A 16,714-nucleotide genomic window follows, 5' to 3' on the forward strand; every position below is an offset into this window, starting at 1 on the left:
TCTCGCTTCCCTGGACAAAAGAGTCACCTGGTCGCATCCCCCTCCTGGGTCTCAGGTTACGAAGTGCACCTGGTGCAGACAGCTGGAGCACCCTCACTTGCCCCAGAGGGTCTCAGCCAAAGTCACACACCCTTATTCCCACAACCTAGGCATTGGTATAGCACACAGGGAAACTGAGACGCACACAGTACTCATGCAAAACAGTAAGACTCACATAGCTCACATACTACATAAGAGAAAATCCCCACTTCGTCACAAAACTCTGCAATGCTCATAATGTATGCAGAAACTGTTCTTAATAATCATTCTGAGAACAGCACTCCCAAATGTAAATTCTTGCTAAAACCAACAGATTATAGATTAATCAACCCATTTTGGAGTTGGGACAAGTGAAAATAAGTTTAAAAATTAGGAAAATATTCCAAAATTGAGATCATCATATTGTTTAACCCTCTTATCCCCAGAAAGCCTGATTTGATTTACCTCAAACTTTCCATAAAAATTCTAAGATCACACCTGACAGAATGGTTTTGTTTGGGTTAAGATAAGGAATGTGTGCATGTCAAAAACAAGCTGATAATTGTGGGCTACTCTCAACTTTAATGTTACTCCATAACAAACCTAAAAAACTGTAATTCAATATAGCCCTCAAATTTGCCCTAGAGACTTTTCACAATAGCATCTGTGTCTAAAGCAGCATGGGAGAGAAAGAAGATTTAGCTGGAAAAGTTCAGTGAATCTAGCACATTTGCTGCTGCTTTATCCATGTTTAATCATAAAATTTACTAGACAAAGTCACATTCTGAAAAACCTAATACTGTATATCCCTGCAAATGGCTAAATCATTACTGGAGGAAGAAATAACAGTCACATTTAAGCATGGACCATCTGTATAGAGAATGTGAAATCTTAGATTTAATTTCTGCAAGAACTCTCTTGTTGAGAGAGTGGAATGGTCAATAACACCTGGTCCAGAAGAAACCCTTAAGGGGGCTCAGGCTAGGGTTAGTGATTTCAGTAAAGACTGACCAAGAGTGGTTCCATTTTTTTCAAACGTGCATATAAAAAGTGTTAATTTTTTTTGGTGCTGTGAAATTAAACAATTAAATAACATGGCACCTGGATAGGAATACAACTAGCTATAATTGAGAACCAGGGTATATTGACCTGTAAGGAGAACTCCAGCAATGTTTTCAAATGGGGCAAAAGGATTTCCTCCCAGAATTAAGCAGATTAAGAGCTAGAGGAAAAACACATATTTCTCCTCCCATATTAAAGCAATATCCTCTGCCCTTCAGATTTCACTCATTTTTTTCCTCCCACTCACTCTCGTTGTAGTTCTTGGCATTTCCCCCCTCTCCACTCTACTTGTTTCACTCTTCTCCCTTTTTCTTTATGGCCCATTTCCTATTTTGGTGGGTGGAAATGGATTCTTTGGGGGCCCCACACCTGCTTCTTCCTCTCACCTTAACACATTGCAGCAGAACCTTCCTTCTGGCCAAAAAAGAGCAAAAGTGGCTCTCTTTCTAACCTGTCAACACTCCTCCTTCAGCCAGCCAGAAGGGGTCACAAGAGAAAAATAACTACTCACGTAAGTTAATGCAATGCTTAAGTGTTAGTTAGAACAGAGCCCTAGTTTAAAGTGATTCTTCATTTTTAAAGACAAATCCTTCCTTGGCTCCTTGTTTTTTTTTTTAATTACCCCAGTCTGTTAAGGATGACTCTAGAATGGAAAGCCAAAGGAGCCTTCCTTCTTGCCCCCAACTGGAGCCTAGGCCACAGTGAACCCTGCCATAGATAGGAAGGTAACTGTCAAGAGAAATTCTTCAAACCTTTTTGAGGGTGTGTCTTCACAGCACTGTTCGCTGAACGGCTGCAGTTCAGCTAGCCAAGCCAGACTGAGAGCAACTATGCTTCAAAACAACATTTGTTACATGTTGATTTGACTAGCTTCTGGGGAGTTGTAACTTGAGTTGTTGCATCCTCACTGCGTTACTAGCTGAAGCTAGAGCCCACCTACCCAGTGGCACAATAGCCACTGGGCCGACGGGGCCCATGCCTAAGAGCCCCAGCCAATTGGGGGGCCCACAGAAAAACAGGTTCCCCCATGCCCCAACCCACTTGGTGCTCCTGCCTGGGAGCAGGGTTGGGGCACAGGGTTTTCCCCCACAGGAGCACCAGGCGGGCAGGGCAAGTCCCCATGCTGCGCCCCGACCCTACTCCCCAGCAGGAGTGCAGGTGGGGGTGGCCGCAGGGGGGCTGCAGGCAGAAGGGGTAGGGAGGGCCCCCTACTTGCTCTGGCTCATGGCCCCACAAACCCCATATCTGCTCCTGCACCTACCTCCTGCCCCCTTCCATTCCTTACAGGCCGGTTAGCTTGAGCCTAAAACACCACTTACATCGAGATAGACAGTTTTGGATGTGGATGGTAGTCAAGTTAGAGGTAAAAAATGAGTTGCAACTTGAGCTAACTGTGCTGTGAAGACACACCCTAAGACTACAGAAATACTGGCCACCATTTCCAGACTGCTGTTAGAAGCAGTGTGGAGTTTATAAAAGACCACACATATAAAATATGCAAGGATGAGCATGGACACAAGAGTAGCTGAACGGGTAATCTCCACCACAGCTGCAGAAGATACAGACATCTTAAAATATCCCTCTGTCACTTTGCAACTGCCAGATTTCAGGGCAGGGACCTTATTTCCTGTTTATTCTGTAAAGCACCCTGTACACTTCTGGGGCCACTGTAAAAATAATAAAATATTGACTCTACATACATTAAACTTGCAGCCTTACTGCCATGAACATCCTTTCAAACGAGTGGAAAGTAAAGACATGACTGGTACAGTCACCCATGCTGGAGAAGTGCAATACTTGGACGTTTCTTTCCTTTTTTAAATTAAAAAAAAAAAGTAAAATCACAGAAATGTCAGGCTGGAAGGGACCTTGAGAGGTCATCAAGTCCAGTCCCCTGCTCTAAGACCAAGTAAATTTAAACCATCCCTGACAGGTGTTTATCCAACTTGTTCTTAAAAACCTCCACTGATAGGAGTTTCACAACCTCCCTTGGAAGCCTATTCCAAAGCTTAAGTACCCTTACAGTTAGATAGTTTTCCCAATATCTATCTCTCTTGCTACAGATTACTTCTTGTCCTACCTTCCAAGGTGGACGTGGAAAACAACTGATCACCATCCTCTTTATAACAGCCCTTAACGTATTTGAAGATTTATCAGGTCCACCTCAGTCTTCTTTTCTCAAGACTACACATGCCCAGTATATTCCTCTAGGACTTCACCTTCCTCTATAAGTTCTCAAAGATAATTGCTAAAAGTTCCATGAGTGATTCAGCTGGTTCTTTATGTAACCTAGGATGAACTTTATCAGGCCCTGCTGATTTGAATACATATAGCTTACCTAAATATTCTTTAACCTGTTCCTTCCCCCTTGTTGTTAATATTAATTGTGTTAAGTATCTGATCACAGTTAACCTTCTTAGTGAAGATTGAAGCAAAACAGGCATTAAACACCTCAGCCTTCTTGATGTCATCCATTATTAGCTGTCCTTTCCTGCTAAGAAGGAGACCTACACTTTCCTTCATCTTTCTCTTGCTCCTAATGTACTTGAAGAACCTCTTCTTATTGCCTTTTATGTCCCATATTGGCTTCTCACTATTCTGTCTACCTTTCGTTTGCACTGGGATAGTTTACAGTTTTGCCTTTAATATTGTCTCCTTGAAAAACTGCAAGCTCTCCTGAACTCCTTTTTCCCTTAGATTTTCTTCCCCTGGAATCCTACCTTTTTTGAAATCCATTGTCCTTATTCTGCTGCTTTTATTCCTTCCTTTCCTTAGAATCATGAAATCTATCCAGTATCATCAAAATATCTAGTATCAATTTTTTTGTATCCTCTTAAAAGAACAAGAATCTGAAATATTGGCCCAGTAGACAGAAACTTTGAAGCTGCTGGTAACAGACAGCCCCCCAACCGGAAGCAAATACTCACCAGCAACTACACACCACACCACAGAAGCACTAACCCAGGAACTAATCCCTGTAACAAACCCCGTTGCCTTCTCTGTCCCCATATCTACTCTAGCGACACCATCATAGGACCCAGCCACACCATCAGAGGCTCATTCACTTGCAGATCTACTAATGTGATATATACCATCATGTGCCAGCAATGCCTCTCTGCCATGTACATTGGCCAAACCGGACAGTCTCTACGTAAAAGGATAAATGGACACAAATCAGACATCAGGTATGGTAACATACAAAAGCCAATAAGAGAACACTTCAATCTCCCTGGACACTCAATAACAGATTTAAATGTAGCCATACTTCAACAAAAATACTTCAAAAACAGACTTCAAAGAGAAACTGCTGAACTACAATTCATTTGCATACTTAACACCATCAATTTGGGCTTGAATAGGGACTGAGAGTGGCTAGCTCACTACAAAAGCAATTTTCCCTCTCTTGGTATTGACACCTCCTCATCAATTATTGGGAGTGGACTACATGAGTAAATTGGCCTTCAATTGGCCTCTCCACTTGTAAGGTAACTCCCTTGTCGTCATGTGCCAATATATATTTATGCCTGTATCTGTAATTTTCACTCCATGCATCTGAAGAAGTGGGTTTTTTACCCACGAAAGCTTATGCCCAAATAAATCTGTTAGTCTTTAAGGTGTCACCGGGCTCCTCGTTGTTTTTGCTTTTGGTAAAGGTTCAATTCTGGGGTCTCAAACTTCCTGCATCTCCACAGAGAACTGGTCCAATGAAGAGTGTGTGTGTGTGTGTGAGCGTGAGTGTGAGGCAGGGGCTGATGTCGGGGTTTCCTCCTCCCCCATCTCAGGACAGGTTGCTTCCGGCGGCTGTCTGAATTTATGAGACAGCATGCCAACACACTCACTCTCCCGCAACACACACAGTCTGTCCCCCTGCCATACACACATGCTCCCTGTCACACACTCTCCCTCCCTCCGACTTCAGTTGAAAAGCAGCTGGCAATTTAGTAGGATGCCCATGGAACAATGGGATTGAGAAACCTGCATCATGTGATGCTGTACATGCCCCATGAGGCATTGCAAAAAAACCCCAACGTTTTGGGGGGAGGGATAGCTCAGTGGTTTGAGCAGTGGCCTGCTAAAGCCAGGTTGTGAGTTCAATCCTTGAGGGGGCCATTTAGGGATCTGGGGCAAAAATTGGGGATTGGTCCTGCTTTGAGCAGGGGGTTGGACTAGAGGACCTCCTGAGGTCCCTTCCAACCCTGATATTTTATGATTCTGTGATATAATGCAGCCATGATAAAATGCCAAAAGCCAGCATTGGGACAGAGAAATTTACATCTTAGGAGACAAAAAATTGGGTTCTGTGTTTATATAGCACCCAGCAATATGGGGTCCTGATCCATGACAGGGATTTCTAGATGCTACAATAATTAATTAATTAAAGGTATTTTCATATCTTATTCTGCTAGCCAAGAAATCACAGACCTGAAACTAGAAGTCTGGCACACAACTACAAGCCAAGAAGTGAGGACAAAGTTGTAAATAGATTTCAGACAGCAAAATTCCCAACTTAATAACAGCTCCAGAGACACATTTATCTTGAGATTCTTGATGTCCTCAGCAATGTGAACTGACTGAATGAGTCTAAAATGCTTGCTTCCAAACCAAGAATCTCAAAGACAACTTCCAGTTTAAGTAGAAATCGGGTGATATTCAAGATTTTTGTAAAACTTCGTTACAGATTTTAACTGTAGCAGCTTTGTCTAATAATTCCTGTAAAAGGAGTATGAAGACCTAGTTTTGATATAACTATCAGCTGTGAAACAGTGAACAAGATTATATTTAAACAATATTGGTGACAAATAGGAACCCAGAAAACACAACAGAGGTATTTCCCTATCAGAATAGGCCAACAGTTCATCTAGTCCTATATGTAACCTGTCTCTCCTAGTGGCTAATGCCAGATACCTTACAGGAAGGCGTATACCACTCATTAGGCACCTAATTGCTCTTACATTGCCTAGTACACCAGAATCCTGAATGATCATCTACTAACATGATGATCATCTACTAACATCCACCTGGTCTACACCTAAAACTTAGGTCAACCTAGCTATGTCACTTGGGGTGTGAAAAATTCACATGCATAAGATACGTAGTTCAGCTGTAGACACTGTTAGGTTGGTGGAAGAATTCTTCCCTTGACCTAGCCTCCTCTTCTCAAGGGGTGCATTTACTACAGTGATGAAAAACCTCCTTCCATCGCAACAGTGCCATTGCAGCACTTATAGTGTTATAGTGCTAACACGCAGGCAGGGGGAGTAGGCAAATCACAGGACTGCTCTTGGTGGAACAGGGAGCACTGAACTTGATGGAAAAACTGTCCCCACTGAGGAAAGTGTGAAGAGGAGAGTGGTGTGGGGGGAAAAAAGGGTCCAAGAAGGCAAGTGGGAGGAAGGCCCCATCCTCAAACATTTGTATGTGCACATTTAAGCTTGAAATTTCAACCTGAAACTCACTAACTCACTCTCTCCTCCTCTTTGCCACATACACACATGGCTTGTCTATACTACTGGGATTACAGTGACATAGCTACGGCACCACAGCTATGACACTGTAACCGCCGTAGTGCAGACACACAATGGCAATGGCAGGGGTTCTTCTGTCATTGTAGGAACTCCACCCCGTCAAGCAATGATAACTAGGTTGACAAAATACTTCCGTTGACCTAACTGCATCTACACTGGGGAGATAGGACTGCAGAGCTGTGGTGCTCAGGGCTGTGGATTTTTCATACCCCTGAATGCCATAGCTATGCCCTAAGTTTTAAGTGTAGAGCAGCCCCCACTGCCCCCCACAACACACTGAAGGGAGGGTAAAGGCCTCTCCCTTCCTTGTTAATGGGGGGGAGGGAGGGAGAGAAGACATACAGTGTGCCAATCTGCATCAGACTGCTGATTATCCACCCTGATATCCTGCTGCCAGAAGTGGCTAATTTCTGATTCTTCAAAAGGCGGCAGTGGCCATCCACCCCCAAAAAATGCACCTTTCTAATCAGGGAATCACATACATCCATTTCTCACCATGGCAGTGATCAGCTGACACACTGATGTATGAGATTTGGTTACCCCTCTCTTGGCAGACATTGCTACAAATGTTAATGGTCCGACTATTTTTTTAAGTTCCAGTTCCAGTTTTTGACTAACACCCTGGAACGCAAATTCCACAGGATGATGCCACACTATGTGAATAGCATTTCCTTTTATTTGTTCTAAATTTACCATGCAGTAATGTCATCCAGTGACCTCTTGTTCTCATATAATGGGATAGCACAAAAACAAGGGACTGATTCACTTTGAATGAGGGAGGGGATTGCTTCCCCTCACAGTTTAAAAAAATAAAAAATCAGAAGACAGAACAAACAGAATCCTGAGATTATTAATAACCCTTGTGTTTTTTGGCCTATTTTGAGGTTGGCAGAACTCTGAGTAGTCAGACCCTGAAGTGGCTCAAAGGTTTATCATGATGTGAACTATTATGTAAATTAAACCAGCTTGCTCTTCCTAAAAAGGGAATGCCAAATACTGATGCGGTTGCTTTTTAGCCCGAGTGCTGTGGAGCTTTCTGGCATATGAATCTCAGGTTTGGTCCCTAAAATGGGAACTGTATGCCTAGATTCATCTCCCTTAGCTAGCATTAAAAGACAGTCTATAACAACACTGCTGGTACATAAAGCAATTGCCTATTAAGGCCCAAGGTACCATGGCATCAGAGTTAATCAGTAGTGGCAAGGAATGTGCCATTCATTCTCGAGTCATCAGAATGAATGGGAATGACAGAAAAGGCTTAAGGATGTTGGAGGGAGAGAAACTCTTATTCACTTCAGGCAGGACTCAATTTAGTTTACCAATACCACAAAGAATGTCATCACACTGTCTACAGAAACCCCGATAAGTGTGTCACTTGATAGAATCATAGCAGTTCGGTCAACTACTCCTGTGCAATCAAGAAGATTCACAGATTCTCCAGTGAGTCTTTGCAGACACTTCCAGCTGAGGCATCTCAATCCCATCACAGAAAACCTGTTCTTCAAGCCATCCTATTCAAAATCATTGACTGAAGCCAGTGCCAAATGGTACGTCTACACTGGGTTTTAAAATCATCAGCAGCAAATCTCAGAACCTGGGTACAGACTTGGGCTCATGCTATGCCACTAAAACAGCAGTGTAGGGGCTCTAGCTTGAGCTCTGAGCCCACACCCATAGCGTCCCTGAGGCTAGATGCTGACACTACCCTAACACTTCTCAAGGACTCAGCATCATCTCCTGTACCTTTTCACCAAGAAGTCCATCCTCCAACCAGGTTTGCCATCTCCCTTCTGGCTGATGATACCAGTTAGGTCACCATGATACTGCTCTGTCCAAAGTTATCACCAGTTTAACTCAACTGACTTTTCGAGTGAGGCCAGCTGGCAAATGATGGAGCCAAGTGAGGAAAATCTCTAATTTCACATTAAAAAACAGACTGGACTCCCCTGGATGTCAGTCCCCAGTGAACAACTGTGAACCTCCAGATTAGAAAGCTAACCCAATACGGATTCCCTGCCTTAGACCAAAATGTAAAAAGAAATCCTGCTACATTTCAATTTTTTTGTGTTTTCTTATTCTGAGCCACTTCAATATTTCCTCCCAGCAGTGAGAGTGAAGCCTAATCGTCATTCTCTGACCTTGCTTCCCTCAAAGGAGTCCTTACCCATTGACTTCTTCATTAGGGTCCTTTCCCAGTATTTCCTGGCTGCCCAGAAACTTCTCAGAGCTGAAGTGGCAACTTTGGCCAAACACAGTATGATTCTGCTCTATCAGAGTGGATCTGGTGAGCTCAGTGACCACATGAGACAGAAAAACAAGTTAACACTCTGGCCCAATCACAGAGCTGGTTGTGAAAGACACAAAAGGAGTGATAGAGGAACATGAAATGATTCTGCTAAATATAGCTGTCCTGGTGCGATATACCGTTGAAGGTAGCCAAGAGTGGGCGTCTGACAGGACCTGATAATTTTGGCTGCTTCCTTTTGCTACATCCTGTTCAAACATGCAGCCCTGCACACAATTTTATGAGCCCCAAGAGCTCCTAGCATATTCAAAATAGCTAGCGGTTTAATGTGCAAAGGGAGAGCAGAATTCCTTATTGCTTGGAGGATCGAGAACCAGCAGCCAGAAAAAATATAAACGGTGGAGGCGGCGAGCAAGGAAGTTATGCTGATGCAAGTAAAGATCTTCACTTGATCGGCAATAGCACAGCTCAGGTGAATGTCCATGCACAGGAGGCAGCTAGTGTCTTTGCTTTGTATAGTAGGCCAGGCTGTCCTCCTCACATACCCCTGACATTCAATGAAGGATAGGATAGGTCCCAGACGACTGGAAAAAGGCAAATATAGTGCCCATATTTAAAAAAGGGAAGAAAGAGAACCCAGGGAACTACAGACCAGTCAGCCTCACTTCAGTCCCTGGCAAAATCATGGAGTAGATCATCATGGAATCCCATTTTGAAGCACTTGGAGGAGAGGAAGGTGATCAGAAACAGTCAACATGGATTCACCAAGGGCAAGTCATGCCTGACCAACCTGATTGCCTTCTATGATGAGATAACTGGCTCTGTGGATATGGAGAAAGAGGTGGACGTGATATATCTTGACCTTAGCAAAGCTTTTGACACGGTCTCCCACAATATTCTTGCTAGCAAGTTAAAGAAGTATGGATTGGATGAATGGACTATAAGGTGGATAGAAAGCTGGCTAGATTGTCGGGCTTAATGGGTAGTGATCAACAGCTCAATGTCTAGTTGGCAGCCAGTATCAAGTGGAGTGTCCCAGGGGTCTGTCCTGGGGCCAGTTTTGTTCGACATCTTTATTAATGATCTGGATGATGGGATGAATTGCACCCTCAGTAAGTTTACAGATGACACTAAACTGGGGGGAGAGGTAGATATGCTGGAGGTTAGGGATAGGGTCCACAGTGACCTAGACAAATTGGAGGATTGGGCCAAAAAAAATCTGATGAGATTGAACAAGGACAAGTGCAGAGTCCTGCACTTAGGAAGGAAGAATCCCATGCACCGCTACAGGCTGGGGACCGACTGGCAAAGCAGCAGTTCTGCAGAAAAGGACCTGGGGATTATAGTAGATGAGAAGCTGGATATGAGTCAACAGTGCGCCCTTGTTGCCAAGAAGGCCAACGGCATATTGGACTGTATTAGTAGGAGCATTGCCAGCAGATTGAGGGAAGTGATTATTCCTCTCTATTTGCACTGGTGAGGCCATACCTGGAGTATTGTGTCCAGTTTTGGTCCCCCCACTACAGAAGGGATGTGGACAAATTGGAGAGAATCCAAAAGAGGGCAATGAAAATGATTAGGGGGTTGGGGCACATGACTTACGAGGAGAGGCTGAGGGAACTGGGGCTATTTAGTCTGCAGACAGTGAGGGGGGATTTGATAGCAGCCTTTACTACCTTAAGGGGTTCCAAAGAGGATGGAGCTCGGCTGTTCTCAGCAGTGGCAGATGACAGAACAAGAAGCAGTGGTATCCAGTTGCAGTGCAGGAGGTCTAGGTTGGATATTAGGAAACACTATTTCACTATGAGGGTGGTGAAGCACTGGAATGGGTTACCTAGGGAGGTGGTAGAATCGCCATCCTTAGAGGTTTTTAAGGCCTGGCTTGTCAAAGCCCTGGCTGGGATGATTTAGTTGAGGTTGGTTCTGCTTTGAGCAAGGGGATTGGACTAGTGACCTCCTGAGGTCTCTTCCAACCCTAATATTCTATGATTCTAATATTACAGTGGTCCAGCCACTTATCAGCTACAGCTCCTGGAGCAGCCACAGTTGTAAAGTGAATAATGACAAACCTAAAAGCAGCTAGTTATGTTTACCAGCAAGACCAGTAACTCATCAGGACTAAAATATTTCAAGCATGCTGCTGCTAAAGCTCATAATGCACTTTGATGGGATTGATGGGACTGACTATAAGGAGTTCCCTGGTGTATGGCAGATTCTCTGCTTGACATGCTGCTAAACCAAGGTATAAAGTGGATTAAGCATGGCTAAAGGAACTCCTGTTCCTTCAATGAATACGTTAATTCATAGAGCAGGCAATGAAAAAGGAAGCAGAAGCATAAACTTCAGCCTTGGATTAGCAATTTACACTTCAGATTAGGAGCATGTGTCACAGCCCTGGTAACTCAGTAGGCTGCTGTGTTTGGGTACTGCAGAACTGGACCTGTGCGCTCTTAAGCTTCCTTTGTTCTGAGTAGGTGCCCTGCACTGTCTCTTTCTTTGACCTCGCTGGCACACTCCCCGGGCATAGACTACATCATTCCTTCACAGAAACGGGACCTCAAGGTCCAGCTGATCTATACTCCCCAGAGTACCCCAATAGCGACAAGACAGCACAAGAAATCTACAGAGCCAAATAAAACAACATAACATCTATACTACCTTCCCTGCCTCAGTCTTCTCATCCCTCGAGCACTCTTTGGGATTCGGTCACCATTACCTAGGGTGTCCAGGATCCTCACTCCTGCCCACGGCTTTTCTTTTGAATCATGCAGTGTGTGCATCTCGCTCTCCTCCCCTATCCCACAGCAACCAGCTTCCTTCTTCCTTGGCTGGTCCTGCAGTCCTAAAAGGATCTTTGTGCTACACAAGCACACTCCTTTTGTTCCTCTTTCTCAGCCTCTGTGGTTTTTAAAGACTAGCACTAATGCCAAGTTTCATTGTTTCCCTTTTCTTGTGAAAATCCTCTGCTTCAAACCCCAGCCCACTGCAAAGAAGCTGGAAACAACTGTTTTCACATCCAGTGTGGCCATCCTAATGTCCTAATGTGCTCCCATCTGAATGGGAGCTATTCTTGTCCCTGGTCTGGAACATGCCACCATTCCTGATGGCACAGGGCTGACACCACATCCACTGAGCTATTCAATGATACAGCAATTTCATGAATCAGCCAGAATTCATAAGCTGTAAATAAACGGCTTCCCCAAACTGTCACAGTGTATCTCATTAATGTCAATTAGACAACTAAATTGGAGGCCGAGATCACAATTCTACAGGCTGGGATAACATGGCACAATTTAGGCAAGACTCTCTCTTTTGGGAAGCAAGAGGTGAATTCTGTTAAATATTCATGCTTCAGAAGATGAGGGATTGAAGCATGGCTTCCTCCACACATCTCTGTCAATGCGCCTCTGTCCTGCTTTACAGTGCACCCTTCACACAGCTCTGCCAATGCACCCAAACCCTGATGATCCAGTGCTGTGCTCCAAGAGAGTTCCGTGAATTAGAGCTTTATGAAACTACCTATGTTTAGGAATGTTCCCAAATAGCATTCACAGCCTAATTCTGCCATACCTCTCCCCTCAACTCCAGATGCCACACTGAACATTCTTCATCCCAGACAGAACTCACCACTTTCACAGAGAAATGTAGTTATTTTTATAGTGAAAACAGCTTTTCCTGACAATTGGATAGTTTCCACTTATGGAAACTACCTTTCATTTCCATCTGATAAAAGATGAGTTAATATTTTAAAGACCCTGCTAAAGTCTGAGCAATAAGATTTTTTTGTGGAGCTGCTCTCCCTAGGTACCTGAATCCTAACCTGCAGCACCCTTGGTATTATGACCCTGGACTTAGAGGTTTTTAAGGCCTGGCTTGACAAAGCCCTGGCTGGGATGATTTAGTTGATGTTGGTCCTGCTTCGAGAAGGGAGTTGGACTAGATGACCTCCTGAGGTCTCTTCCAACCCTAATCCTCTATGATTCTACACAGCTCTTAGACTTAACTCTGAACGGGCAGATTTCAGGCTAGACTAGCGCACAGAGGGATAAATACAATACACTGTGTTGCACTTTCTGGGACTAGATTCAATTAAACTAGATGTGTTTCTCTTATGATATATACCAGAACTGTTAGGCCTACATGCAATAAATGCACCAGCCCCCTGCCTTTGATAGTATTTGTTGGCACAACATGTCTCCAGATAAAGTTTAATTTTTGTTTATTCTACATCATGATGTCTCATCTTCTTCCCTGATGCCGGAGTGGGAAAGCTGACAAGACAGAGCATTCTCTGGGAAAATGACCATCTTTCATCCCAGGGTCACATTCCTAAATGCCTCTAGAAGCTCTGTTCCTAAACAAGAGGCATTCCTGTTCCTGGCAGTCAGCGGAATGAGCACAGACAAGGGTAGATTCCAGGACTCCTATAATCAGAAAGGAAGTGTGTCGAAAGGTCCTCATCACTGGTCAGCGGGTAAAAAACTCAGTCAGTTCATATGGTGAAAATCTCTGCCTATACACTTATTCCATATAGCACTGGAAAAAGGCCCTTTCTTCCCTTTGTACTTCCACAGAACAAAGTCCTTTCAGAAAAAATGTTCCCAAATGGAACTACATAATTCTGAAATAAAGGTGCAGTTGGGAAGTTAAAGACATTTCAGAGAAAGCTTCCAAGTCATTCACCCAGAAGCAAATAATCATGAACTGAGGGACAAGTCAATGCTCCCCTTTATTATAGCTGCTGTCTTGGTGGTGTAATACCTGTCATGGCTAGCAGCTAATAAAATCTACAACTGAGCAGGACAAGACCTTGCCTACAGTAGGAAAATGATCTGTTGCTGACAGTTTACTGTTAGCAATAGCTCCCCACAACCCCTCATGTAAGTAGTGTTGAAAACAGGTTAGCTGTTAGCACGAAAGGAAGTACACTGTTTTCAGCATCATTACTGAAAGCATGACAAACCGAGTGGCTCACCACACTTAGCGTCACGGAGCTCAGGATAGTTTTGTTCTGTCTACAATAGCCATTAAACCATTTTGAACATCAGTAGAGGGGGGAACGAGAGGACATCCTTTGCTGATAACTGTCAGCAGCAGGTCCTTTTCCTGGTTGTAGACAAGAATATGCATCTGCACAAGAAGCCCTTTTCTTCTACTGCAACTCCAGTTCAAAATTACATCTGCCACGTTCTGAAATGGCTTCTAGTGCCCCCAGAATCTTCTTGCCTTTTCCTGCTGTTCAGGGATAGACAGAGAGTTTGTAAACTCACTCAGGAAGGTAGATTAAACACAGGATATAATGCACTAAGGTTACCAAAGAGCAAACAAAGTAGAAAACAAAAGCTGCTAGTGTTCAGGCACACGGACAGAAACAGGTGCTAATTCCATACCAATCAACTTCCTTGTAGGGGAATAAAATCCCTTTACAAACAAACATTCTCAAAGCTTTCTCCTTCACTTTACAACTCCCTATCTATCGTGCCCCCTTTGTCAGAGATGTGTAGTCACATTTCACCTCTTCCAAACAGCATCTTCATCAGTCTGAGAACACCTAGCACATTTTTGGGTGCTCTTGTAATCTGAAGAAGAATCACTAATCTCAGCAGTGCAACTTCTTATACGGACCATTCCGCTCTTTTCTCTGTATTTGATGCAATGCCCCACAAGACCTCACTTAGATGGCTTCTCTCCACTTCTGCATGTCCTGTGTGAGCAGACTAACAACCAGTTCCAGCAAGAGACCAGATTAAAAGTCCTGGAATCCTAGACAAGAAAAGGATTTCTAAAAGATTCTTTTCATAGGCTAGCACTGAGTCAGAAATGTCTGTTTACCAAGGGCCTGTCTCAAGCAGAAATTTTTTTTTACTGAGGACTGGTGTGCAAATAACTAAAGCAATAGAGTATTTAGAAACTGGAGCAAATATAATAGGAACTGGGGACAGGCCTGCACTGAATGAGAGGGAAAAGCAGTGACACTCTTGTTAGTTAAAATGAAGACAGCAGTTCTAGTCTGCAGCCTTATTTTCAGTTCTTATAACTCTGAGAGAGGAAAATCTGAAAGCAACCAATATTACTATAGATATTAAATGTATCAGCAGAGTATGTACAATTTTTTAAATTGTGTATGCATGTAGGAGTGGAAATGACAACAATCCATCCAGGAGCCTGGTTACTCAAACTGCATTGTGATCTTGTCCTGTTTATAGAAGATACTTTGACAGGGAGAAGATGGGGGAATCTCTCCCTCTGTTTGTGAGACTATGCAGCTGGTCCCTTTCCAATGCCCACCGTACCAGAGCCCAATACCTCCCTAATGCACACTGTTTGTGTAGAGTGGTGGGGTTGGGGGCAACCTCCCCACTAAGTTTGGTGGCGTCCTGAAGCATGTCACTGTGTATGTTATGGAGTATGTATTGGAATGGGGAAACTCTCCTCCCCTGCTCTGTGCCTTCATCCCCATTACCCTGAAGAGCCAGCTTACTCCCTGAAGCATACTGTCCTAAGCTTGTCTGTGTGCTGAGGAATTGGAGATGGGAGATTCCCCTCCCATATACAACAAGACTGGTTATTCCCAGAAGCACATTATTCATGACCCTGTCTGTGTAGGGAGGGATTGAAGTAGGATCTGACATCTTGGGGAGTCCAAGGAAGTTGCAGACCACAAGGAATTCTCTGCTCTATCCTGACACACTCACGTCTGACCCTGGTCTCGAGGGCTGAGTCTGACTTCCTGCAAAGAGCTTACAACAGAAGTTCCTATATTTCGTCTCCTGATAAAAACAAACAACATGTTCTTCCTTGGTGCTTACATTTCAAACCAGCTCAAGTAACCTTTGATCCTGGTTCCTCTTGCTCCAGCCTTACAGACACCCAGCTAACGAGCCAACAAACTGTGAGCTGACTCCCAGCCTGATAGCTAGCTGCAACAGTTCTGAGTAATCCTTCATTCAAGGGCAAGCTTCTTCAGCAAAAACATTAACACCAGCTACTCTCCAGTGGCAGAGTCCAGGTTATTCTGGGACAGTACAGCAGATACATTCATTTTCAGGGGAAAACATCCATTTCCATACCACTTCACCAGGCAGGTGCTGTCATCTTACTTGCCTGATGAAGATAGTGTAAAATAGCGAGAAGATAGTAACAAGAGGCAAATGTGGCTATCTCATATGCTTCCAGAGAGGAATGGCTGGAGAAGGACAATGTCCTATGTACTCTCCCTCTCACAAGAAAAAACATGCTCTCATTCGTGAGTGCAAGCAATTCCATACACGTCTTTCTGAAATCTACAGCAACCCGTCTCTTCTCCCCATACCAATAAGAGAAAATGAGAATACTCCACTGGAGTAAGGTAGTCCTCCAACCTGAGTTACCATGCTTCTTCTCACCCTGTGACCCTGGTTCTGGGGACTCATCAGTTACAAAATAGGATGTACTTCCAACTGCACCACAGGCAACAACTCACTTTTGCACATCCATTCCAGTTCTATATAACTTTTACATATGCATCAGCACAGAAGAGGAGAGTATAATTAATTCACTTTACAAGCCAGAGAGCCTGAAATACACTTACTCCAAAGAATCTGTATTCCTGGTGGCTGGTTGTTCAGGAGCAGGTGATGTCTTTGTTGATGTCCAGTCCAACAAACCCCGTTCACTCTTCTGGTCCTAAAGCTGAAGACCCATATTCAATCCTTTTCTAAACTAGAGGGTCCTGACCATGTCTCCTCCATCTCAGAACAAACAAAATTGATTGTTTGATATAAAATTAATAGGATTATTCCTCTCTGAAGCCACTCTCTTGGAGTTCTGTTCCACTCCTCACCACAAGCTGTTTAGCTGTGTGCTTAAGGAGGAGCTGGGACAG

At 43.8% G+C, this 16,714-nt stretch overlaps 1 protein-coding gene across 3 annotated transcripts in view; it reads right to left on the reverse strand.

The window, feature by feature from the left end:
• Positions 1–16,714, reverse strand: part of DGKD (diacylglycerol kinase delta) — an 80,045-nt gene that overhangs the window by 36,492 nt on the left and 26,839 nt on the right. Inside the window, exon 1 of one of the 3 annotated variants that reach the window (XM_084638322.1) lies at positions 16,421–16,655. The exons of the other annotated variants lie outside the window; for them this stretch is intronic. The gene's annotated coding sequence lies outside the window, so the exon portion shown is untranslated. Of the gene's footprint in view, positions 1–16,420; positions 16,656–16,714 lie in introns of those variants that run through there. 3 annotated transcript variants of the gene reach the window in all.

Source organism: Lepidochelys olivacea, assembly GCF_965140295.1.
Source record: "Lepidochelys olivacea isolate rLepOli2 genome assembly, chromosome: 9".
Classification (NCBI taxonomy): domain Eukaryota; kingdom Metazoa; phylum Chordata; order Testudines; family Cheloniidae; genus Lepidochelys; species Lepidochelys olivacea.